Here is a 26639-nt window from a genome sequence, read left to right on the forward strand (position 1 = left end):
CTCATTCATTTCACACTGTTATCAACACTTGATTGGCCAATAAAGCAGTTCTTGGAGGCCACTTCATCTACAGCTCATAGACACACAAGAAGCCTTGCAAAACAGGTTAGCCAATCCTCTCCATATCATGTAACCTTCAATACACAAGGAATCAACTGTCTATACTCTGCCCTACGCAAACTGAACACCGCATGCAAGCTGAAAGCCTGACCCGTAAAACCAAATTCACTTACTATGCCAAGGTAATAGAGCGACCATATTCTTAAAAAAATATATAAAACTAAAGGAGGACTCAAACTTTTAAACTTTCAAATAGTAAATTACTATTATTTATAAAATGCAAATTCTGATTCTAACATTGTTCTGCAGTCTATTCTGACATCAATAATTTTTTAAATGTCGTATTTAGATGTCATATTGTCATAATTTCGACATGACAAACAAGAGATATTCACTGCTTTCATATCTGAGGTGGAGGTGCAACAGGCGTTACAAATCCCCAGGGCCAAATGGGTTCTCTAATGAAGGTCTTTAAAGATCTCCACCGGTCACATTTGGCATTGTAATGCAATAAAATAAAACTGTTTCAGTCTCGCCCAAAACATTGACAGCCAGTATTTAAGCAAGAGTATAAAGTTAGTTACTAGCCAGGCCTTAAAAGTCATAATATATCCTACCTGGGGTAAAATTCTACTTGCAGGGCTAAATTTTCACTAGCTAGTGGCAAGTGGAAATATTGAGCTCTGTTGTAAGATTACCTAAGCCAGACAAACCAACCATCACAAGTACAAATTTACTCCCTACACTGCTTCTCAATACAGACATCAAATAATATGCTAAGATAATTAAGATGCACCTTAATAAATTGATTCTCATTTTAGTTTCCACCGAACAATCGGACTTCTCGAATAGACAAGCCTCGGACAATACATGAAAAACTATTTTCATTTGATAGACATTGCTAACTTTGGTGCACATCGTCTGCCATTTCAGGTACCCAAACACTTTTAGTGGAACAGAAAATGGTGATCTTCGAAGATGAATAACCGTTACATAAATTTTGCTACAGCTCTTACAATGGTATGGTGCTATCTTATAATACAAAATGTACTACTACAATGTTAGCAAAACACAATATCTCTAGTTCACATCTCAACCAAACAGAAACTTTACTGAAAGCCACCTAGAATTTAGATTGGAGAAAAATCATGTGGGCTCCACTAAAGATATGACATCTACCAACATAGGCATTATGCAACCTACCAAAATAGGCATTAGCCAACACCAAACAATACTTCAAGGTCAAGGGCTTCAAAGCTCTTCAAGAGTGTCACTCACCTACAATATACCACTCTAAACACTTTTCAAATGTATTACCCTTACTTATCTTTACATCCTTGACAAAAGCAGTTGTAAGTTCCATCAATCAACTATGGAATGACCAAGACTTTTTAACCCTTAAAAAAGACCTTGCTCTGTTTAAGATGTTTTTTTTTACAAATTGATGGCCTACTGTCACCTTATTCAAAACATTACCCACATATACCAGTACTCAAACTAAGTCAAACTTTATTAGATATATCAATCCGTAATTGCTAAGGCCAGTAAGGTATAAAAAGAGGCTTTCATTCTTGGAATAAAAAATTAATTTTGCCTCTTATCAATAAATGGTAAGACCACAGCTTGAATATGCTTTGTGATTTTGGGGACCTGTTCTAAAGAAGGATATTACGGCACTAGAAAAAGTGCAAAACTTAGTAAGGGGAATGGAAGATTTTAGTTATGAAGAAAGGTTAATAAATTTAAATTTGTTTCGTTTAGAAAAACAGTACTTTAGAGGGGACATGATAACAATGTGTATATATAATAGGACTATACAAGAGAATCAAGGTCACTCATTTTGACTGGAAGAAAGAAGGTTTATGATCTTTATGAAGGCAAATGATCTTTACAGTAAAAACAATAACAATGTAAAATTCTCTGCTTGAAGAGGTGGCTTTATCAGAGTTTGAACCGGTTTTTAAACATGGACTGGGTGAATTCTTACAAAAGCATAGTATTCAGGAATATAATATCTAATATATGGGTTGCCAGAGAGATCTGACAGCCAATCTGCGGTTGAGAATAATGTTTTCCTAGTTTTTAACAAAATTGGAAAAAGCTTCAAACTGGGGTTTTCTGCATTTTTTTGGCATGTAACCAAGCCTTTATAAGCCTACTAAAAGTAAATCTGTTTTGGTATGTTGTTATGTTATTTCTGAAGTCCTCCTCAATCCAAAGCTCTCTTTCATGCAAAACTTGGAGAACACTTTTTTAAAATACTTGGCTCAAAACTTGGTGTTTCATATCACATATTTAATTGCATCCAAGTGCAATCCATCCTGACAAGGTTGGATTGATCTACAATCGCAAGGTGTCTGATTGATTTGTTGCATTGACATGATTTATAGAGCCTTCTTTGGGGATTAGATGCTGAGAAGGCATATAGCCAAGTTGGTTAGGATTATCTCTGTGAAATCATGTCTGAGGTTGGACTACCATCGAATGTTGGGACAGCTGTTAAAGCGCTTTAGAACTCAATGGCCAAGGTATTAACTATGGTTTCCAGTGAGATCCCAATAAAATATGGTACAGAGAGGGTTGTCCACTATCTCTTTTCCTGTTTGCAATATATATTGAACCTTTGACATGCACAATTAGAAACATCCAATATATGAGGGGTAACTATTGTAGATCCTCTAGATATAACTCAATGTAGATTTTTACTGTCCTACATTTATAATAGTATATTCAAATTCACAGTTAATTCAGGCTCTGTGGAACCCATTTAAATTCCTGGTAATTGCCTCTTCTTTCACTTTTAAAGGCAATATTCAGAGAATGGATCATCTTGGAGTGATTTTGACCTGTCCACCCTCTGATCTTTATTCTTATAATACCCAAAATGTTATAAAAAAAAACCCAAAACTGCACTCCATTCTGATTTGCTTGACTCAATTTAAAATATAACTAATTGTCGCATTTACGTGCTAAAAATTATGTTACTATTAAATTACTATCAGGGATAGTCATTAAAGTGTGAATTTAAAGTGAATTGAAAGTGAATTTTCAAATTAAAGGTCAAAGAAGCTGAACTGGAAAAAATATCTAAATCAGCTATGCTTTCAGTTCAGCTACTATGGTTGTAAATTTGAAATTCACTTTGAATTCTCACTTTAGCGAGAAACCTTTTCAGAACTTTGCCCACTAGGTTGGACATCGACGACCACCAAAGACTACAAAGACATATCTCAAAATATGTCAGATCAAGGAAAAGACCAAGACTGTCTAGATGTGTTTATTCTTTGTCCACGGTTTGTCGAGTAGTATAGGTATCCTGAACCTTCTTTGATTTTACAGATCATCCCAATTAGTACAGGTGCTATAATTGAATTTAAATACAGGAATCTGACAATGGGTCGACATTGAACAATCAATCTGTTCACCTTAAAACGTTCAACTTCACTGCGGACTGATCCCCATAGGAAGTCCCTAGATTAACTTCTTTTATCCACCAATCATTGGGAACCTCGTTTTCCACCGTTGATATAGAAGGGATTTAAGTATTTTTCAAGGGTGGTTCTTATAATCCTTTTTTACTTTTTCAGATATTGGTAGTGGTAGGGGTACACCAATGCTGGATTTTCTAAGTGATATGTATGCAATGCCTGAAACAGGATAACTTGTATGCTAATCTGTAATTCTGAGATTTGTCTTTCCAAAACAGACAGTACGCCCCACTAACTAGCTTTGAGAGGATTTATGAATATATGAACTGTGAAAAGGGGGCTATATTAAGAATCCTGGCAATATTCTTAGGTATGGCTCATAACTCTATCAGGGAAGAGAGACCTGGGTGAAGACCTAGATGATGCTTCCCAGTAAAACTATTATCAAAGTATATTGATTAGTACAGTGTTGATCTAGATGGTACCAGGATCCAGTTAGACTGAGTCACATTTTCCAAGACCTCCCTTGTTACAAATCGCTATTTGTAACTGGCCCTTTAAATGAGAAATTGCCCTGCTTCCCTGGATTGTGGAGAAGCATGTTTGCCAGCCTCCTGCCTCATGACTTTGGCCCCTGGAAGATTGTGCCCCTGAAAACTTATTAACATTTATTGGGTGTGTATGGCCCTTTAAGAACCGTCTGGGGACATATTGTGACTTTGCTGAACAATACCCCTTTAAGACTATGTCCCCAGACCTGTAAAATAACTTGCCCCTGGCTTTCTCCCACTTGGTTCAGTAAATAGGGCTTACTGAACCAAGTACCACACAGGCGGACCACCCAGAAGCTAAAGTGTGCAGGCAATTTACCTCCCAGGCTGTGAGGTTACTGCAGGTTAATTGCCGACCGCTGGGTGGCCGCCATTCGGCAGCCGAACACGTGGCGGCGGCCATTTTGGTCATATGGATGCGGTCAGCGGTGTATGCTAAAGATTCTGTGGAACTAAAATCGGCTACACATTTTGCCGAACACCGCTGACCCTTACCTTCTCCCATACGGAACTTGCAGCTCCAGAGACTAAGTCCCGTTCGAAATGGGACTTAGTCGTTTTTTCGCATGAAATTGACCGACCGCACAGCCCAAATCTATGGAACTGTTTTGGGCAGGAAATTGTGCTTGCGGTCGGTCATAAAGGACTTCCAGCTAACTTTTGATTCACTGGAGGGATTTGGCTGATTTTTGGAAGGGTTTATGTTTGATGTATGCTGAGTCTGAATATGCAACTTTTATTGAAATTGAATGTATGGTTTTAAAGTTACAGTGTGTGTGTAAAAACTGTATTTTTATTGTATGTAATAATTGGTTTAACTGTTTATCTGAGGGGAGGGAACCTGTGGGCTGTACTATGCTGTTATTGGTTAATTTCATCCTCCCCCTGGGAGTGTCCTGTGTGTACCTTATCCTAATAAAAAGCAGGCTGGGTGTTCCAGTCCTCAGACCTCTTCTGACCCTCAATACGTAGCCTTGTCTCGTTATTGGAGGGAACTGCTATATCACACTGGGGATTGCTATGCTCTGCATATTCCCCTGAGCTCTTAATCACTTAGCTCTTTTAAGAGCTTGTTCCGGATACGCTCTCCAGGAGGAGAGATCTTCCCCACACGTTCCTGAATGCTGAAGGTTCATTCCAGGGTGGACGGAAGACGGCGCGGCTCCAGTTAAGCTACGGCGGTTGTGGAGCCTGCGGTGGTTGTGGTGTCGTCTGCAGTGCTTGGAGTCCTCTGAGAGCGCTAGGAGCATCCATCAACGGAGGGTACTCGGTCGGAGTACACGGAGATCCGTTACATCCCTCTTCTCTACTTTTGCATCTGTAACTCTAGACTTTCCCTAGAGGGAGGTTTTTAGTCTTTAGGATGCTATTTAAAGGATTACTATAGGGTCAGGAACACAAACATGTATTCCTGACCCTATAGTGTTAACACCAACATCTAGCCCCCCTGGGCCCCTCATGCCTCCATAAATATAGCAAAATCTTACTGTATTTAAGCCTGAAGCTGTAAATCTGCATGATGTTAGACTCAGAAAAACAAGCAGTCTGTTGACATCATTACAAGTGGTGGCCTGATTAAATCACTGTGCTTCCCCATAGGATTGGCTGAAACTGACAAAGAGGCAGATCAGTGTCAGAGCCAGCATGATTCAAACACAGCCCTGCCCAGTTCAGCATCTCCTCATAGAGATGAATTGAATCAATGAATCTCTATAAGGAAAGTTCAGTGTCTGCATACAGAGGGTGGAGACACTGAGTGTTTGGATGCATTTTAGGCAGCCATGACCATGGAAGGATCTCTAGCAGCCATCTGAGGAGTGGTCAGTGAAGTTATCACTAGGCTGTAATGTAAACACTGCATTTTCTCTGAAAAGACAGTGTTCACAGCAAAAAACCTAAAGGTAACAATTCTACACACTGTAGTTGTTCGGGTGACTATAGTGTGCCTTTAACATTGTGTTTATTCTGGACCCTAAGCTGGCATTTCTTTTATTATTTTTTTATTTTTATTTTTTTAAATTTGCATTTTATTTGCTTTTGCACATAAATCTTACAACGTGACCAATATATGGGTAGAGTAAAGTAAAGTATACATAAGATACATAAGATTGGTTTAAATTATGATAGCTTAAGTTATAATATCTGGAGTTATAGTAGTGTCTCTAGTCTTTATTTGTGTCTGCCGTCTCTTGGCTCTGATGGGAGGCCTGAATTGCCGTCCACATGGGTTATATCCCCGCTGGATCAGTTCAGGTGGTGATCCTCGAGCTCCGTGGCTTTTGCAGCAGAAGGGTCTTTATTTCCGCGGGTTTCCACCGCTGTGCAGTGTATCCCTGGGTTATTGGGGTCGGCTTGTCATGCCCCTTGGGGTCAGCTCGCTTCTTGGATGTAGGCTCAGGTGGCGCTTGCTTTTGTCCGTCTACTAGTGCATTTAGGCTTCGGAGGAAAGGTTCTGGGTCCTCAGAGGAGGTGAGGGTGACTTGTCCTGCTCCCGACGTTGCCAAGAGTGAACCGTCAGCTCCCCATCTGTATTTCACGGAGTTGTCTCTGTCTCTTTGCTATTGGTGCTAGTTTCCTCTTCTCTGCCAGTACTGCGAAAGGGAGATCGATGTATATCGCCAGTGTGTTGTTTTCATATTGTATGGTTTGCAGTTCCCTGGATCTGGCCATGATCGCGGCTCGCACCGCTATGTCTCTTGTGAGAGCAATAGTATCTCTCGGGGCGTCGCTGGGTGCTGCAGCAGACTTTTTCACCCTGAATGCTGCTTTTATGGTGGGAGAGGCTGCACAACTGTTGATTCCCAAAGCTGCGATTATGTTCCTGGCGAACTCCAGTAGTTGCTCCCCCTCTACAGACTCTGGGATACCCCTGATATGGATGTTCCTTTGTCTGTGCCTCGTTTCAAGTAGAGTCACTGCCCGCTGCATCTGGCGGACTTGTGCAGTGAGATCCTCTATTAGGCTGCTGTTGCCTTGTATGTGGCTGTCCCTAGCGGTTTCTCTCTCCTCCACCTCTCTCACCTTTTGGTGTATAATCCCCATTTCATTTTGGGCCTCTGCCGGATCCGCCTTCCAGACCTTCCTTAGGTCCGTTAGCAGTCTCTTGATGTCCCCTTTAGTGGATGGGGATGAGTCTTCTTCCGACTCCGAGGTGTGGGGGGTCTCCCCTTGTGCGGAGGAGGGAATCGATTCCTTTCCCTCCTGAGAGTCTTCAGAGACTTCTGGGTCTGTGTGGGCCTTGGGCGCCATCTTGGGCTGCGGCCGCGGTGCAGGCCTGCTATAGGAGAGCCTGATATCTGGCGTACGAGGGGGCTCGGGACATTGTCTTTGCCTGTTCTTGCGCCCCATATCGCTCTCTGGGGGTTCATGGTTCTTGTGCCGTGATTTTGGTTCTGTTTTTTGCGGCTTTTCTCTCTTTTTTTTTTTGTGGATTCCTGTCGGAGCTCCACAGATAGACGTCTGGTTCAGTGCTCTGCCGGCCACGCCCCCTGCATTTCTTTTATTTAACCAATGTTAAAGTTATCCCTTAAAAATTGTACCACTACCCGACTTTGCATTGCTAAAAGGTGGAAAGAGTCTGTACGTCTGTATCTAATTTTGCCACTGTTTTGTGGAAAGTACACAACGTATTTGGCATGGAGAAGATGACTGCTGATATATTGGGTAGTATTCCTGCACATAATAAAATCTGGCTGTTATGGAAAAAATACTTGAGCTCTTCCTTGGACTAACTTTTGTATGACACATTTTCTCATGACTTTTCTTTGTGTGTTTTATTTCCTCTTCTATCTGCTACTTCTTACTCCTGTTTCTCCTTTCTGCCTTTTTCTTCACTTAAATGTCATCCTTTTGTTTCATATAATCTTTTATGGTAGTGCTTGTTGTCTTTATCATGCCAAGTGTGTATTTTATTTTTTATTTTTTTATGGATATGAACTTATGTTTCTTAGTTACACAAAACATTTTCAGTCAAAGTGAGAATTATCCACACCTTAGTTTTTTTAAAACTTTGAATATATTATTTAATGCTTATGAATGTATTTAATTATTTGTGTTTTTAGATAAACTATATAATGTTCATGCATGTATTTAATGCTTTGTATTCTCTATTTGCTATTTTATAACTAACTTAAATTAAGCGACAACATTAAAAATCACTGACAGGTAAAGTAAACAACAAGGTGCTACATAAGTTAAAGAAAAATAATGTAAAAATAGCTCTGGGGGGGGCGGCGCCTGACTTCCGGTGCGGATGGCTGCTTTCTTCTAGAGCTCCGTACCGGCAGGCTTATCAAGCACTACTAACCGCAAGTATACCCGGCGAAATTTCCCCACACTCGGTCCACAACATCCCCACAACGCCCCTGACCGTCCTGACATGGGTGGAGGACGAAAATCAAAACACGGCACGGAGGTGGCGCCGATATTCCGCGCCCGCATGGCAGAGAGCTCCACACGCGGGGAAGATGGCCGCGATGAGGACTCTGACTCCGCGGCAAGTGACACAAGCCGCACAGCAGCCGCAAAACCCCTCACAAAGGACTACCTCCGGCACCTGCTACAGGAGATCAAATCTAATATGGCCGCTGAGTTCACCAGGCACCTAGCACCTATCACTGCGAGCCTCAATGACTTGACACACAGAACCACCGCCATTGAAGATCAAATGGACCGCACATCCTCGCGGACCCAGGCGAACGAGACCGCCCCCCCCCCCATTTACAAACCGAAAAAAAAAAGGGAAAAGAAACAAAAAAATGCTAAAATACTAATAATATTAAAAAAAAAAAAAAAAGTATTCATGATTGCCTAACCCTATAGCTTAGATCCTCACCTATAGCCGCTCGCGCTGACTTTAAACCCCTCTGACTGCATCACAGGGAATAGGTGATGTAGGGGATGCTCAAGAAAGGATAGGCAAGCAACTTTCCATTGCCCCTGGGGGGGGACATACGAGTAATCCAAGACCCATGGCCACCCTGCTATATTAGACGCTCACTGGATGCCACCTCGCCTGACCTCGGAGGCGCGAAAAACAGGGAAACCGTCACCAAATGATTGGCATCCCCTTCTCCCCATGCCTGCAACCCCGCGCAGGGTCTCTTAGAGATCAGGACTTAGTGTATATGAAGCTAAACCGCATTAGGGAACATTCAAGCTGTTTATGTTATGCATGCCATGTTTTCAATGTTTTAAATGTTTTGATTGTTATATGTCTTATTCACTGTGACGCTGCCTCCCCTCTAGACTTAGCGTAAGCTACATGGAAGACTGGACCCACCGACGCACAAAGGACGACACGGACAGCTACCCGATCGACAACTCCAAGATACTGTACCAACTTCCCTACGACCTGACAGCACTGACCTACGACACTTACGCCTTGGCATAAGGTAAGACATTACAGGCCTTACGGAACCACCAGTGACACGGACCGACCACCACACACTAAGGTATACGCATCACCAGCTTACATGCCTGTCGGCGACTCTGTTAGAGAGACCGCCAACCCCAGACGACACAACACCACCAGGGTAAGAATACCCACAGAGCGGCTAGACGCTCACCCCCATTCCCTACTGGCCACACTATAAGCCCAGTAGCTCACCCCCGCCGACTTTTCGCTTGCCCTTCACCGTCCCTTCCTCCCCGGCTTCCCCCCCTCTCCCTTTTCCCCTTTCGGGAACCGAGGACTAGAGCCCCCCCCCCATCTCTCCCTCTCTCCCCTCCCCTCAGCCCCACAGCCTTGGACCGCCCGGGCGCAGACCCCACGCCCGCTCACACTCCACACCCAGCTACCGTTCACGAGCACCACTAGCACAATGCCCACACACCTACGCTGCGTATCCATTAACGCAACAGGCCTAAACTCACCCACCAAACGCCACAGCATACTCAGATGGGCACATAAACAAAACATAGACATCCTGCTTATTCGAGAAACTCATTTCACAACCCAACGAGCCTTCCCCTTAACAAATAGATACTACACGAAAAGCTATATGGCTACGTCCCCAGACTCCAAAACAAAAGGAGTTGCCATTTTACTAAAAGCCAATTGCCCCCTCTCTGATATAGTATGCAACAGGGACCCACAGGGACGCTACGTCACGATACAAGGGAGGGTGGGTGTAACGGACCGTTTCACTTACAAGAGGATAAAACCCAGTTTAGGCGATAATCCCCTTTCCAGATGCACAGGCAGCTACTGCAAACACCATTCTCCCGACTGGAACCACACGAACACTGGAACAGCTGAACAAGAAAAGCAGACATCGGCTTACACTCTTGGCAGTCAGCATACAATCCCATTCCCCCAAAGACCGAGACGACACATCGCTTTGAGGGTTAAGCAAGAACTCAAGACTGGGACACCCAGTCTGGCTTTTATTACAAACAAGTACATACAGGACACTCCCAGGGGGAGGATGAAATTAACCAATCACATGGATGTACCTCCCACACATTTCCTCCCCTTAGATTAACACTTAACACAATTATACCGTACACCTTTTCCCCCAATTCCTGGATGTACCCCAAATACATAGGCTACACCTCCAAAACAGGTATCCCCTGATAGCCCTTATTCAGGGGGACAACATATGCAAGAATCAGCCCATTCGGATAAACGGTTCGGGAGTTATGGGACTTTAAAGTATTGACCGACCGCATGGGTAAAGTATCCGAAAACAGTTCCATGCATTTTGGCCCTGCGGTCGGTCACAAACAAGTGAATGAAACAGACGAATTGCCTGTGTTATAGAGCCTGGAGAGGGTTTGAATGAATTCCCTTGTTTGTGGGGTTCTTTCTACCGAACGGCGGGTCATTCGGTAGTGTCCATACGAATTTCTGGAAGTATGGAGGTCTCAGCGGTGTTTGCCTAGTCAAGTGTCCGATTTTAGTTCCAGACACTCGACGGCAAAACACCGCTGTTCGGTAGTTTAAGATGGCCGCCGCCACGTGTTTGTTTCCCGAATGGCGGCCACCCAGAGGACAAAGAATACATTACACTGATTGCCAATTACCCGTTTGCAACATTGTTGCAAACTGTAATTGGAGGCACACTTATTCCTGGGTGGTCTGGTTGTTCGGTAGTTTCACTCAATATAATGAATGGAGTGATTCTACCGAACAATCAGGTGAATGCTGCATACATATCACCCAGGTTAAACTTAACACATGAATACATATACAATATTACAGGCAGTACACTAGAATATGCTTCACAGTCTTAAAGGGACAGTAGTCCCAAAAGTCCCAATCTGTTCATAGATGATTTTAAAGGGCCAGTAGCAGCAATATAAATTATTACATGCCCAAATATAGTTTTTAAAGTGCAGCATGTCCAGGGGCCATAGTCAGCGGGCAGGAGGCTAGCAACCAGGCCTCTCCAGTTCACAGTGGCGAAGCTGGTTTCGCCACATTTCTCCCCTTTGCCAATTAGACTAACAGGGTACCTGACTTTCTGCCGGTCAGTGCCCTGGTTAGTCCAGCAACCCACCCACGAAACAGAAATAACAGAGCAGCCCGCCCCCACTAACCGGTTACTACATCTGGGTGAGGAAGAATTTTGTCCAAGTTCTGGGGTTTCACCACTGCTGGGTGGGAGACGGGTAGGCTGCCTTGGTGGGTTGCTGAGGGGGCAGAGACCAGCGGTACTCTGTCCTGTTGCCAGCACTACCACGGGAGTAGTCTGGTGGGCGCCTGGTTGCTGGAGACTGGCTGTCTCCCCTTTAGGTGCACAGCTCGACTGCTGGAGGGGGAGACCGACTGTCTCCCCTTTGGATCCATCACACTGAGGCTGGGGAACAGGACCGACCGTCCCTATCCCTTGTGCTGTAAGTGCAGAGACTACGGTCCCATCTGCACAGTTGTGGGGCTTAACATCTCCCCTCGGTGGGTTAGGTTGCCGTGGGAGAGAGGGTGTAACAAGCTCCTCTCTCTGGATGGCAAACTGCCGCTGGGGAGGGAGGACACTGCTCTCCTCTCCCTTTACTTCACACTGCCTTCCTGGCACATCACTTTGCTGCTGGGGGGCAGGAACAACAACCTCTGCCCCCTGTAACTCAGCCTGCCGCTGGGGAGGAAGGACGACACCTTCATCTCCCTGGGGTACACACTGCCGCTGGGGAGGGAGGACGCTGCTCTCCTCTCCCTTCACTTCACACTGCCTTCCTGGCACATCACTTTGCTGCTGGGGGGCAGGAACAACAACCTCTGCCCCCTGTAACTCAGCCTGCCGCTGGGGAGGAAGGACGACACCTTCATCTCCCTGGGACTTACTCTGTCGCTGGGGATCTGGGCCTGCTGCCCACCATCCCGTTGGGCCCGGTGGAGAGACCTCGGTCCCATCTCCACCTGCCTGTTGTGGTTCCTCACAGGACCAATCTTGTTGGATCCTCTGCGTCCTTAGCAGCATGAGGTACGCCTGTACATCGTCGTAGACCCGGGATGCCATCTGCACCGCTCGGGCTGGTGAGAATAGAGCCATCCTGCTCCTGTATTCCCTGATAAACTCGGATTCCTCCTTCTCCCTTGGAGGTGCTGCAGCAGCTGCGACTCTGTCTCCTTCCATTTTCTTATTTCCTTTGTAGCTAGGGTCGCTGTACGGATACTAGCGTTGCCCTCAATTTGTAATCCAGAAATGGTGTTGTCTGTAGCTGTCCCTCTGGTTGTAGGAACGATCCCGCCGCTTGCCACCAATTGTAACGGACCGTTTCACTTACAAGAGGATAAAACCCAGTTTAGGCGATAATCCCCTTTCCAGATGCACAGGCAGCTACTGCAAACACCATTCTCCCGACTGGAACCACACGAACACTGGAACAGCTGAACAAGAAAAGCAGACATCGGCTTACACTCTTGGCAGTCAGCATACAATCCCATTCCCCCAAAGACCGAGACGACACATCGCTTTGAGGGTTAAGCAAGAACTCAAGACTGGGACACCCAGTCTGGCTTTTATTACAAACAAGTACATACAGGACACTCCCAGGGGGAGGATGAAATTAACCAATCACATGGATGTACCTCCCACACATTTCCTCCCCTTAGATTAACACTTAACACAATTATACCGTACACCTTTTCCCCCAATTCCTGGATGTACCCCAAATACATAGGCTACACCTCCAAAACAGGTATCCCCTGATAGCCCTTATTCAGGGGGACAACATATGCAAGAATCAGCCCATTCGGATAAACGGTTCGGGAGTTATGGGACTTTAAAGTATTGACCGACCGCATGGGTAAAGTATCCGAAAACAGTTCCATGCATTTTGGCCCTGCGGTTGGTCACAAACAAGTGAATGAAACAGACGAATTGCCTGTGTTATAGAGCCTGGAGAGGGTTTGAATGAATTCCCTTGTTTGTGGGGTTCTTTCTACCGAACGGCGGGTCATTCGGTAGTGTCCATACGAATTTCTGGAAGTATGGAGGTCTCAGCGGTGTTTGCCTAGTCAAGTGTCCGATTTTAGTTCCAGACACTCGACGGCAAAACACCGCTGTTCGGTAGTTTAAGATGGCCGCCGCCACGTGTTTGTTTCCCGAATGGCGGCCACCCAGAGGACAAAGAATACATTACACTGATTGCCAATTACCCGTTTGCAACATTGTTGCAAACTGTAATTGGAGGCACACTTATTCCTGGGTGGTCTGGTTGTTCGGTAGTTTCACTCAATATAATGAATGGAGTGATTCTACCGAACAATCAGGTGAATGCTGCATACATATCACCCAGGTTAAACTTAACACATGAATACATATACAATATTACAGGCAGTACACTAGAATATGCTTCACAGTCTTAAAGGGACAGTAGTCCCAAAAGTCCCAATCTGTTCATAGATGATTTTAAAGGGCCAGTAGCAGCAATATAAATTATTACATGCCCAAATATAGTTTTTAAAGTGCAGCATGTCCAGGGGCCATAGTCAGCGGGCAGGAGGCTAGCAACCAGGCCTCTCCAGTTCACAGTGGCGAAGCTGGTTTCGCCACAGTGGGCACCACGGCCTATGCCTTCTCTTCAGTTTATGCACCTACAATACCAGATACATCATTTTGGCAACAATTAACGACACACTTCAACACCTATTCCACTGCACGCCTCATCGTAGGAGGAGACTGCAATGCAGTCCATACTCCGGCCATCGACAGGACGCATCCCCATAACACGCGCACCCGCCCATCGCAAAATGACGCTTTATTCCACCAATTCCTAACGTCACAAAACCTGATCGACATATGGAGGGCACAACACCCAACAATCAGGGACTACACATTTTACTCCCACCCACACGACACGTATTCCCGTATAGACCACTTCTTAGTGACCCCTAACCTAGTACCCCAGGTCACTAGATCGGAAATAGGCTCCATATCATGGTCAGACCATGCTGAGATCGCTATTACTTTGACCCTGCCGACCATCCACAAACATTGGACATGGAGGCTAAACCCTCTCCTCTTACACGACGACCTAATCAAAGACAAAATCACAAAGGAATTAAAGGACTACTTCGACCTCAATACACGGGCAGACACCACACCCGCGATGATATGGGCCGCGCACAAAACGGTCATTAGAGGCACCCTTATTAGCTTAGCTTCACATAAGAAAAAACGATCGCAACAGCAAATCACAGACGCAATGACGGAGCTCCGTCACCTAGAAACCCTACACAAAAAGAACCCACACCCCAACACGCTAACTAAATTGACAGCGCTTCGGGACTTACTCAAAAGCCTTACGCAAAAAGACACCGCCAAAGCCTTGATGTGGCTAAAACGCACTTTTTACGAAAAAGGGAACAAGGCGGACACAATGCTGGCCCGCCGCCTCAAGCAACGAATCGAAGCTAAACGGATTTCCGCTATACGCACCGAAAAAGGTGATACAAGCAATTGCCCGACACACATAGGTCGTATCTTCCAAGAATACTACACTGACCTCTATAACCACTCCCGACATTCCCAGAACAACCTAGACTCCTTACACGCCCGTATAGATAAATTCCTGAACGACGTGTCCCTACCCACGATGACCCAGGAGGCAAAGACCTCAATGGGGCAAGACGTGACGGTGGAAGAGATGGCGTTAGCCCTTGGCTCCTTCAAGCCCAACAAAAGCCCGGGCCCAGATGGCTACTCTGCCTTATATTATAAGGAATTTAGCCCACTACTGCTCCCCCACCTGTGCAGGGTATTTAACGCTACACTTAGGGGAGAAACCCTCCCACCGGACATGACTAGCGCGAACATCTGCCTCCTGCCCAAACCCGGTAAGGACCACTATAGGCCAATATCTCTACTTAACGTAGACCTCAAACTCATGACTAAGGTCATGGCAAATAGACTGAACCCGTACCTAGGATCCCTGATCCACCCAGATCAGGTGGGATTTATCCCCCACAGACAGGCCGCGGACAACACCCGACGAGCAGTGGACCTTATATGGCTCGCTAACCATAGACAGATCCCAACTGCAGTAATATCACTTGACGCCGAAAAGGCCTTTGACCGCCTGACATGGCCCTTTTTACGGTATACCACGATCCTCAAGGGGCACTCCTACTGCCCCACATACCGCCCCCGCGCTTTCCCATCACCAACGGCACGCGCCAGGGGTGCCCTTTATCACCCCTGTTGTTTGCCCTCTCCCTGGAACCCTTACTCCAGGCGGTGCGAGCCAGCGGGGAGGTGGAGGGGATCACTGTAAGGGGGGAGACATTCAAGATCTCGGCGTACACCGACGACATTCTCCTGACTCTGACCAACCCGGAACACTCCCTAGGGCCCTTTCTAAGCATCGTACAGGAATACTCCGACATCTCGGGCTACAAGCTCAATTTAAACAAATCTGAACTCCTTCCCGTGCAGTTAGACCCTGCGAGCCTAGAAAGATTACGCCAAACATTCCCACTTAGGATCTGCCACCTGGCTATTTCCTACCTCGGAATCCAATTGCCAGCTGACGTCTCCTCCCTATATGCCAAGAACTACACCCCCATACTCCTTAAAGCACATGAGGACCTCATCAAATGGAGACCCCTGGGGATATCATGGTTAGGGCGCGTGACCTCCATTAAAATGAATCTCCTCCCTAGGTTCCTCTACCTCTTCCAAACCCTACCCATCCCGCTACATAAACCAGACTTCAAAGCCCTCCAATCAGCTATTGACACGTTCATATGGAACGGACGTAGACCAAGGGTGCGAAGGAGCACACTATACGTGCCAAAGAAAACAGGAGGTCTGGGCCTACCTAACTTTTTACACTACCATACGGCAGCACATTTAGCCCAGATCCAGCAATGGCATATCCCGCCTGGAAAGAAAAGATGGGTGGACCTGGAACACCTGATCTTTGGACGCGACCACCCGTCCCTATACATGTGGACACCCAGACCTCATAGACCCCTACCACCGCCGACGGCTCCCGCGATTAACCACGCACTGGACCTGTGGGACAAGACGAGGGACAAATATGACCTCTCCTCTTTCCTATCCCCGATGACCCCCATCTGGAGGAACAAACTGTTCCCCCCAGGTCTCACCCCCAAACACTTTGCCAACTTTGAGCAAAGAGATATATCCAGAATAGGACATCTCTATCAGGGCACCGAAACCATCCAATTCGCGGACATCCCAGAATCTTCTTCCCTAACAACATTTGACCACTTCAGGTATATCCAACTGCGAAGCTTCGCGGCTACACCGAGCATCAAGCAAGCGGGGACGGCTCCGCTCACCAAATTCGAACGTGAATGCACAACCCGCCCAAACAGAAAAGGCCAAATATCAGACCTATACATGACCATCGCCAACCACCCCACACAACGCTCCCTCCCATACATTTTAGCATGGGAGAGAGACCTAGGCCCACCAACTGAATCGACGGACTGGCCCGACATCTGGGAGGCAATAGCCTCAGTGTCCATATGCGTAACCCACTCAGAACAAGCATATAAAATGCTGTTCCGGTGGTACCTCACAACGCCTAGCCACCATGCACCAGACGCCGACTAACACATGCTGGAAACAGTGCGGGGAGACGGGGACATTCCTACACTGCTGGTGGACGTGCCCGAAACTCCGCCCGCTGTGGCAAAGCGCCACCCAATTAATCACCAAACTGCTACACAAACCGTGCCCGGTGGACCCTTGGGCCCTGTTGCTATCCAAACCCATAGAACCATTCACAAGATCATAAAACAAACTAATTGCCCGAATCGCACTGGCCATCCGCAGATCCATTGCAGAACTCTGGTCCACGCCCCGTATCCCACCACAAGACATGATCACACGAAAAATAGTAGAGTGCTCGCAAATGGACAAATTGACGGCACTAATTCGAGACACCCCTAAACAGTTCCACAAAATATGGGACCCATGGCTGGAGGGGGACACGACTATCCCCTGGTGACTCGCACACACAGAGAGGGACACGATCAACATCATAAGTAAAGATTGAACCGCCAACACTCCACCACAACACTGGCTCACCACAAAACTCATACTCCACATTACACACTCTCGGCCCTCCCAGGGCTCGGGCGGGGAGGCCCGGCGCCCCGGGCGGTCCACAGGCTGTAACCCCTTCCTATATCCCAACTCACCCATATAAGACCACCTGCAGGGATATCAACCCACCTACCTAATCCCACCATCATGACGTCCCCTAACACAACACAAACAGACACACAGCACACCCACGCATCAGAGGGACGCACAGACGACCACCCCACCAACATACACATTACCGAACCCGACAAGTACAGACCATTACTGTGACCCTACAGATGGGGCACTGTAGAGACCACGCACAGCCTATCACAAACGACAAGAGATGGACAGACCCGACATCTGGATCTACAGCAGGACTACCCTCAGCACGAGTCCCCAACACCCTCACCACCCAATACCAACTGGGCGATCAACCAGGCAAGCCCACTGACGCAACCCTAAACGAATCACCCCCGACGGACACGACAGATAGGAACCAAACAACGTCCCCGACGGGACTAGGCACTCTAACCCTGGCTGGACTCACGACCTGACCAGACCCCCACCCCCCCCCCTTAACCTAAAGGCAACCCCCCACCGCGACGATATTGGTATACACAATTACTGGCTCCCAAAAGAGCGAGAATGAACGCATGGATTCCTGACCACCAATCAATACCGATACACCACTGAGTGTATACCATTGCTTGCTTTATAATATTTTTATGCGTACCCTGCGATGGTACAAATCTGAACGGATGCAAATGTTATGCCCCCACCCCAACCCTTTCCCTCTTTTCTTTTCTGTACCCCCTCTCCCGAATATTGATATGTTTATTTAAATACACAAAAAATCCGATAAATAAAGAATGATTAAAAAAAAAAAAAAAAGCTCTGGGGCCTGACGGTATTTGCCCACAAGTACTTAAGGAGCTAAGTGGGGAAATAAGTGAACCTCTGTGTTGCGGACCGTTTCAGCAGACAAGGGGTTAAAATCTGTTTAGGCGATAATCCCCTTTCCCATAGACCCACAGCTACTGCAAGCACCAATCTCCCGAACTGCAAACTGTACGAATCTTCCAACTCCCGAACTGGAAACACACGAACCCTGGAATAGCTGAACAGGAAAAGCATACAATCCGCTTACACTCCTAGCAGTCAGCATACAATCCAATTCCCCCAATAACGAGACGACACTTCGTTTTGAGGGTCAAGCAGAATCTGAGGTGCTGGCACTCCCAGCCTGGTTTTTATTATAGTTGTTGCAAATACAGGTCCGCCCACAGGGAGGTATAAAACAACCAATCACATCATAGTCACATATTTCCTCACACATCATAGTCACATACAGTTAAAACATACTTTCTACTCAACTTTCATAACTCTAAAACCATACATCACATTCACATACAAATCTCATATTCACAATCAATCCATTCAGGGGAACATCATATTAAAAAATGGCATGAATCAGACCAGGGGTTCAAAAGTTTGTAAAATATCTTTTGGGCCCTGGCTGGCACATGGCTATCTGGCTCAGACCGGTTTTACAGAGCCCTCTCTCCTGGAGACAATGGAGAAGTAATCCAATTACCTGACAGGACAGAGACCAGACTCCATTATGCACATGGGGACACAAAGACAGTAAAACACTTTAAAATACATAAAGTCACCTTTTACACATAACACACAGACATTTCACATATCCCCAGATAGCTGGGATCTGAGCGCACAAAACTACCGAATAGCGCTCAGATCCTATTCACACAGTTCAATTGCCATGGAGCTAAAGTCTTTCCCATAGTCTTTCATTATATGAATGGGCTCCATGGCATAGCTATCTGGGGTATCACCGCTCACACAGGGCAAGTACCGAATGACCCCACTGTATTTGAAGGGCCAGAATGAGTGACATGCACTCTGTTAGGGCCGAATACGTTCTTTTAAAGGGCCCAATCTCCCAGGGCCATAGTCCAAAGGCAGCAGACGGGCAACCAGGCTTCTCCAGTTCATAGTGGCGAGGTTGGTTTCGCCACAGTCTGTATTTAATCTTTCAAGATTCTTTTATTTCAGGTATTGTACCGGAGGATTGGAGGAATGCAAATGTCGTTCCTATATTTAAAAAGGCTTCAAAATCCTTGCCTATGAGCTTAATTTCTGTGACTGGGAAATATTTGAAGGGCTATTAAGAGATAATATTCAGGAATTCATTAGGAAGAACTTTGTTATTAGCAATAATCAGCATGGTTTTACAAAACATAGGTCATATCAAACTAACCTAATTGCATTCTACGAAGAAGTAAGTATAAGTATAGATCAGGGTGTAGCAGTGGATGTGATCTACTTGGGTTTTGCCAAGGCATTTGATACGGTTCCTTACAATAGGTTAGTCTTCAAACTAAAAGAAATTGGTCTAGATGATTATTCTTGTTCTTGGGTAGAACATTGGCTTAAGGATAGAGTATAACGAGTTGTCATTAATGGTAAATGTTCAGGCTGGACAAAAGTGGTAAGTTGTGTCCCTCAGGGTTCTGTTTTGGGACCGCTTCTATTTAACATATTTATAAATGATCTTGAAATAGGCATTGAAAGCCATGTTTTAGTGTTTGCAGATGACAAAAAACTTTGTAACGTAATACAATGTGAGCAGGATATTGCTTTGCTGCAGAGGGATTTAGATGGATTGGGGGACTGGGCACTAAAAAGGCAGATTAAATTGAATGTAGATAAATGCAAAGTTATGCACTTCGGGGTCATGAAGGCACAAGCAATTTACACCCTAAATGGTAGTGAATTAGGGGTAACCACACACAAGCAGGATTTGGGAATTGTTATAGACAACAAATTAGGCAGCAATATGTAATGTCAATCTGCAGTTGCTAAAGCCAGTTTTGTCATGTATAAATAGGGGCATAAATTATCGGGATGAAAATATAATATTGCCTCTGTATAAATCGCTAGTAAGACCACACCTTGAATATGCTATGCAATTTTGGGCACCTGTTCTAAAGAAGGATATCATGGCACTATAAAAAGTGCAAAGACAAGCTACAAAATTGATAAAAGGAATTGAGCATTTTAGTTACGAAGAAAGGTTAAAAAATTTAAATCTGTTTAGTTTGGAAAACGGCGCCTCAGAGGGAATATGATAACATTATACAAATATATTTAAGGCCAGTACAAAGCATTTTCTGGAAATCTATTCATAAACAGGGCTATACATAGGACACGAGGTCACGCATTTAGGCTGGAAGAAAGGAGATTTAATCTAAGCCAAAGAAAAGGTTTTTTTTTTTTTACAGTAAGAACTATAAGGATATGGAATTTTCTGCCTGAAGAGGCGGTTTTATCAGAGTCCATACAGATGTTTAAACAGCAATTGGATGAATACTTCCAAAAACATAACATACAGAGATATATATTTTCTAATTAATAGGGTAATAGCTGCTTGATCCAGGGAGATATGACTGCCCTTTTGGGGTCAGGAAGGATTTTTTTCCTAGTTTGTTGCAAAATTGGAAGCGCTTCAGACTGGTTTTTTTGCCTTCTTTTGGATCAACAGCAAAAACATATGTGAGGAAGGCTGAACTTGATGGACTCAAGTCTCTTTTCAGCTATGTAACTATGTAATGATATATCGTTACAATGGCACCTGTCAAGGGGTGGGATACATTAGGCAGCAAGTGAACAGTCAGTTCTTGAATTTCATGTGTTGGTCAAGCAAAAAGTTCTGAGTAACTTTACAATCTTGTGGGGTGTTCCTGGTGTGCAGTGGTTGATACGCACCCAAAGTAGTGCAAGGTAGGACAAGCGGTGAACTGGCATCAGGGTCATGGGAGTTCAGTGTTAACTGATGTTTATTGGTGGGGAGCGAACAATAGCGATCTTACAGAAGAGGTACTGTAGCTCAAATTGAAAAAAAAACTTAATGCTGGCAAGCATCCACTAAAAAACAAAATATATATCTGTGCAGAAACGCAATCATTAAAGGGACCTTATAGTCACCAAAACCACTACAGCTTAATGTAGTGGTTATGGTGTCAATAGCATGCCCCTGTAGGCTTTTTAATGTAAACACTTTACATTGCTGTCTATGAACATTTCTATTGGCAGTCACTCAGATGGCCTCTGGAGATGTTTACTAGTCCAGTGCTGCACAGTATGCAGCAATGATATTCAGTGTCTCCAGGCTCTGCATGGAGATGCTGAACGTTTCCCACAGAGATGCATTGATTCAATGCATCTCTATGAGGAGATGCTGATTAGTGCATCGTGGTGTTTTGCTTTGCATGCGCAATAGCCTCCCAATGTTTTCCTTTGGAAAAGCACTATATTGGCTGAGATTATCAAGTTTGATCATCTTAGCCATAGAGGCGGAGACAGCCGTGGCAAGACCAGCGCAGTGTGAGGAAAAAAAGGTGAATTTAAAACCTTTTTAAAGTGATCTGAGGAGAGTCAAGGAGCTAAACAGTTAGTTTAACACTGTTGTGTCAGAAATACATGTTTGTGTTCCTGACATTATAGCGTTCCTTTAAATATCCATCTAAGAATAACCATAAAATTATATATAACATAAACAAAGAAGATGTATTATATATAAGTAGATAAGCGCACACAATAAACATAAAAAAATTACTGTAAATACTATTAATAACATGGTTTAAATGTCCAAGTAGATACTCACAAGTAAATAATAGATCGCATATCAATACACACTATTGCAAAACAAACAAAAAAATTGGTGGTGTGTTCAATATGCCAAAAAATACCGATCCTAAGGTGATTGATTGCTGTAGAACAATACCAAATAGACAGAAATTGTCAACTTTCATTAAGACAGATCTGTCTGACAACTTAAGAACACAATATCAGATGTAACAATCCACCCCTGCTAACAATGGCTGTAGTCAAGGAATGCAATTCAACTGGATACATTGCACATTAAAGAAACTACTTATATAAGATGGTACACAACCAAAAATATAACGAATATCAAATATACCATGACAAAACTCCATAGCAGTATATTGATGATATATTAAATATTGGCTGAGAAAAAAAAAAGTAAGACGCATGTGAAATCTAATATAGAAGGGAGATATCCCACTCAACATTGAAACCAAGAGGCATCCTGGTTTCCAACATGAAGATCCAGTACATTTTCCTCTTGAAACAAATGTGGGAGATATCACCTCCCCTCCATGGACACAGAACCCACTCATACTTTTGTCTGCAGTGGCTCAATCTTCTTTTTCGCCAGATACCACAGGACACATTCAGTGGTCTTGTGGAGTCCACGCCTTGACGCATCAAGGCTGTTTTGGAAGCATTATTGGGACCTATATGATATTAGGCAGGTGTTTTAATGTTGTGGCTGATTAGTATACTTAGGTACTGTTCTGTATTCGCAAAACTAGACATGTTCAACATTACTAGACACATAACTTCTTTCAAAGAATTTTCTGAAAGTCAGATTCATTTCCTGCCCATTGAGTGAGATAGATAGAGGTTATGATGTGTACTTACTAGAAAAAGGGATAGACTGCTAGAATAATCTGGTGCTGCAACGTATGATTATTTAAAGTACTGAAACACTGAGGAATTTATATGTTAAAGCGTGCATATCATTTGTGAGCTTTCCACAAATTCAGCATCTTCATCAAAAACTCTTTGTTTTGGAATTTCTTTGCAATCAAAGGATACACTGTAACCATGTAATTGCCAAATTTTGACAAAAGGTGGAGCTTCTGCTGCCATTTCCCATCAGTCATTAATTGCAATGGCTCATGGGAGCAGGCCTCATTCTTGCGCAACGTACAATAGATTAGAATGTTTCAGATTATGTATTGAAAATTCTGTGGTCTCACGGCATCCTTCATAGACTCCATTTTGTACTCTCATGCATGCGCGAAAGTACAATAGAGTCAACGACTCCTGACCATTGGAGTTGTCAGCAGCCAGTGAAATTTAGAGTCCAGAAGATGGCAACACAGAGGAAAGAGAGCTTAAAGTGAATAAATCTTCCTATCCGCTCTCCCTTTGGCTACCTCCACACAAGCGGGCACATATCTTGTGAGGTCTTAACAAAGAATGCAAAGGCCCCACAAATGCCAGGGCAGCCTTAAACCCTGAATTGTAGTGAACTGAAATCTAGATTGCAAAATATAGGAAAAAATAAGCGATTTGGGAAAATTTTCCAAATGTTCAGTAGCCACAGTTTGTCTATTTTAGTCTTAATTATGGTGTTTGGATTTCAAATACTATAGTTTGTGAATAAACCCCTGAACACATAGAAATTCAGCTACAAGCAATGATAGTCATTTTCTATTGACTCTTTGACTGCCAGCGGGAGCTCTATATACTTGTTTTTTTTTATAGCGTAGTTAAACTTTTATAGATTATGACTTCTATGTGTGACATCATCAGTTTAACAGTGATAAAGAGGCTATACAATCACATAAACCCTAACAGACACACTCCGGCCTTCCAGCATTTTTTTCTAAATAAACTGGTGATGTCATAGCCAAACCTCAGTTGTTATGACTTGTACCGACTACATCACCCTCATTGCAGTGGCCTATAACAGAACTACATCACCAGCACACGTAAAACCTCCAACACAGACAACATTAAAGGGATATTCGTGGCCAATTTACACTGATGTAAATGACATGTCTGCTATTCTGGCTGCATAGGCTGCAGTACACCATTTCTTGCACATCATATAATAATCAGTGCACTTTCCCTGCATCTGACACCTACTATGTCTCTGTAACACGAAGACAGCTTGTTTCCTGACACAATGTTGCTGGTCTGTCACAGGCATTGTGTCTGGTACAGGTGTCTGTCATGTCACCTGCCCTGCTCCCCCCTCCTCCCTCCGGCGCATTAACACAGACAGCACCCCCAGCTCTTGGCTGTTTCCAGTAATATGGGATATGCATCATTTTACTCCCAGCATTTCTAATAACCGATAGTACTTTAGTCTCTACTGAATCAAGACTCCGAATAAACTAAAGGTTCCAAACCCAGCCCTTACTTTATTTTCCACTATCTGCTGCTATGGTCCACTCCCAGCCTCTATAAAAAGCAGGATGTGCTCCCCCCCCATCCCTTCCCTGCTATAGGCAATGAATGCATTCAGCTCCCACCCGGATTCATACATCCAGCCGCAGTTGTAAGAGGGGGAAAGGGTCTCACCTTCAGATTACCAAAGAGGTCACAGCTACCCCCACTTCTCCAGCTGCAGTTGTATCTTGCATCTACCTATGGGGATTTGGGGGAAGGGTTTTCTCAGGACATAAGGGAGAAAACAATAGCTGCTAGTTTGGTCCCGGGACATTGTAGGTAGGGGTACACCAGCCCCCACATATTAAGAATGGATAGATGGAGTAATTTTAGGGCCCTTCAAAATATGATCCTGAAGCAGACTTCTTCCAGCGTTCAGAGATGCTCCATAGGTTCCTAATACAGATGCAGATCCATCTTCTGGCAGGCGACTGAGAGGTTGGGCTTCACAGAGCTGGTCTTAAAGAAGCAGAGCACCTTTACCACGAGAATTCTAGGACATATTTGTTAAGAGCAATTCTGGGGCAAAGTTCTAAAAGAGGAACGGTCACCATGGAAACCAATGGAATGTCACAGCCAATTGCTCCACTTGAAGAACTGTGCGTGTGTTTGTAATACAGGTATTGTATAGGATGACTAATTATGTCTGGTGAAGTATGACATTAAAGGGCATTGGAGATCACTGGTTAAAATTATATGAACTCATGCAGGTTTTGTTATTGCCTCTTTAAAAAATGTTTAAAAAAAATACCTTGTGATCTGTGCTATCCATCACTTTGTGCAGTGACTATTTTTTTGTTCATTGTCCTTACCAGATATATTCACTCTTCTTTAAAACCTAAAATGATTTTACTTTTGTTATTCACAAGTGAAAGAGTAGTAGAAAGAAGTAGTGTATATTGGAAATAGAGAGAAGCATTCCATGTACCTGTGGTGGAAGAAATTATAGAAACCCTTTAAATAGACATTATAGCGTTAGGAATACAAAGTTGCACTCCTAACGTGCTCTGCATCTAGCTCTATACAGGTCTCCCCTTTGTGCCTTAAAACGTTAAAGGGACACTATAGTCACCCAGACTACTTCAGCTCAATGAAGTGGTCTGGATGCCAGGTCCCCCAGGTTTTAAAACTTCAGATATAAACATAGCAGTTTCAGAGAAACTGCTATGTTTTCATTGCTGGGTTAATCCAGCCTCTAGTGGCTGTCTTCCTGACAGCCGCTAGAGGCACTTGTTATGCAACGCTGGATGCGAAAATCGCATTCAGCGTGCAGAACGTCCATAGGAAAGCATTGAGAAATGCTTTCCTATAGACTGTTTGAATGCGCGCGCGGCTCTTGACGCGCATGCGCATTCCGCTCCACTTGGGAGCTGACGTCAGCGGGGGAGGAGAGGTCACCAGCGCAGAAGGAGCCCGGCGCTGGATTAAGGCAAGTAACTGAAGGGGTCTTAACCCCTTCAGCGCCAAGGGAGAGGGACCCTGAGGGTGGGGGGGGGACCTAAGGATGATATAGTGTCAGGAAAACGAGTTTGTTTTCCTGACACTATAGTGATCCTTTAATAATGTTAAAGTTTCACATACCTTTTTGCAGTGCCAAGGCTCCCTCAGTGCCTCAAATTTTTTTTACCTCCTGCACCATTGTGGAGAAGGCATGGCTTTCTCCGTGATGGTTCAATCCAATGCTCCTCATAGACGAGGATTGGGGACCTAATGTGCATGTGTAGAAATCTTCGCGTGTATCCAAGTTTGCCCATAGGAAAGCACTGTAGTCAATGTAAAAACCAAAGAAAAGAAAATGTTACCTGCGCTTTCTCCTTAATCCCTATGTATATTTAGACAAATGGAGGTCATTTAGTTGCTCCAATGGCCATTGGAGGGAATGCCCGCCTGCCAACGTCAAGGCAGACCCCCCTAAGCGGGTCCTATCACTGACCCTTCAGCCTGCTTCCTTGAGCTTCTGGCAAAGATATCTCTAATGAGACAGAAAGGGGTATTTTTTATATACACCCCTATACTTATTAACCCTT

General features: G+C 44.5%; 1 protein-coding gene across 1 annotated transcript in view; it reads right to left on the reverse strand.

Annotated features, from left to right (window-relative positions):
- ABCG4 (ATP binding cassette subfamily G member 4) overlaps positions 1-25075 on the reverse strand; it is a 55826-nt gene extending 30751 nt beyond the window's left edge. The window contains exon 1 of the mRNA XM_063437113.1: positions 24745-25075. The gene's annotated coding sequence lies outside the window, so the exon portion shown is untranslated. The remainder of the gene's footprint in view (positions 1-24744) is intronic.
- Positions 25076-26639: the final 1564 nt, after the last annotated feature.

Source organism: Pelobates fuscus, chromosome 11, assembly GCF_036172605.1.
Source record: "Pelobates fuscus isolate aPelFus1 chromosome 11, aPelFus1.pri, whole genome shotgun sequence".
Classification (NCBI taxonomy): Eukaryota; Metazoa; Chordata; class Amphibia; order Anura; family Pelobatidae; genus Pelobates; species Pelobates fuscus.